A 1230-nucleotide genomic window follows, 5' to 3' on the forward strand; every position below is an offset into this window, starting at 1 on the left:
GGGGGGACCAGAGTTGTGATGATTGGGAGAGTCTGGTTTGGGTTGACCGGTGGGGGGAAATTGTAACATCCGCGGTGTGGAATGTTTCCACAGTAACACGGAACGCCTTGGTTAGTGGTGTTCAGTCTGGTCAGAAGATGTGCCGCTCATGGTGACGGTTACACAGAGGTCCTTGGTGGATGGACGGTGTTGCGGGATTCGAGGACGAATCCTTGTTGGTGGGGGAAAGTTATAACATCCGCGAACCAAATAATGTGATATGGGGGTGGGTATCGATCGACACCAGGGGGAGTGTCGATTGACACCAATAAATTATGGTTTGACCAGATTGATTTAAACTATCGATTTGGTTTTGTTTTGGTTCAATTAGAGTCCCTAACCAACGTATTAAAAGGAGAGGGTCGATTTGATGGTTTAGAAAACTTGTTTTATTGCCGTTTGACAGAAAAAAGAAGAGAAAGGAGGACGCGCTTGAGAGTTGGTGATTTTTGGGGAAGATTGCTGGCTGTTCTTGAGAGATCTGAAGCTAGGAGTGAGTTGGAAGCTTGCTATGAGTGTGTAGGCGTCAGTTTGGGTCAGAAACTTCCTGCAAAAGAGGTGAGTGTATGATCGTGGCTGATCTAAGCATGAGATATCTTTTGTTTTGCTTGTTTTGTGTTGTTGTGGTTTTTTATTGTTTTGTATTGTTGTGGTGTTTTTTCTTGTTTGTTTTGGATGCTATAGGGTTCCTTTAGTTTCATGTGGCCTTTGGGCGAGTTTTGGGACGAATTGGAGGTGGTTAGAGTCGGAGATTCGATGATCGGCGTTGAGCAGAACGTGTCTGCGAAGTCACTATCGATCGACACCAGGTGGTTGTCGGTCGACACTAAGGAGCAGTATCGATCGACACTGTGGGGTAGTGTCGGTCGACACCAATAGCCTGTGTCGGTCGACACCTCCCTTCCAGCGAGCAGATGATACTTGTTTCCCTGGTTTGTGTGATTGTTGGTTGATAGCTTAACATTGGAATCTCAATTCCTTTTGCGTATAGCCTAGTAGATGGAAGGATTACCTCACTATGTATTTGTGATATACTTACGCATCTCAATTGTTGTTTTTGGTGTGCAGATATGTAGCGTGGAATCATGGCGATGAGGAGGAGGATGATCTAGGGTCTCGGTTATGGTGTTATGGTTATGATATTGAGGTTGGAACCTTGGATAGAGTTATGCTAGGTTGTTAGATATAACA

The sequence above is a fragment of the Camelina sativa genome, chromosome 11 (assembly GCF_000633955.1).
Source record: "Camelina sativa cultivar DH55 chromosome 11, Cs, whole genome shotgun sequence".
In the NCBI taxonomy this organism is placed as follows: Eukaryota; Viridiplantae; Streptophyta; class Magnoliopsida; order Brassicales; family Brassicaceae; genus Camelina; species Camelina sativa.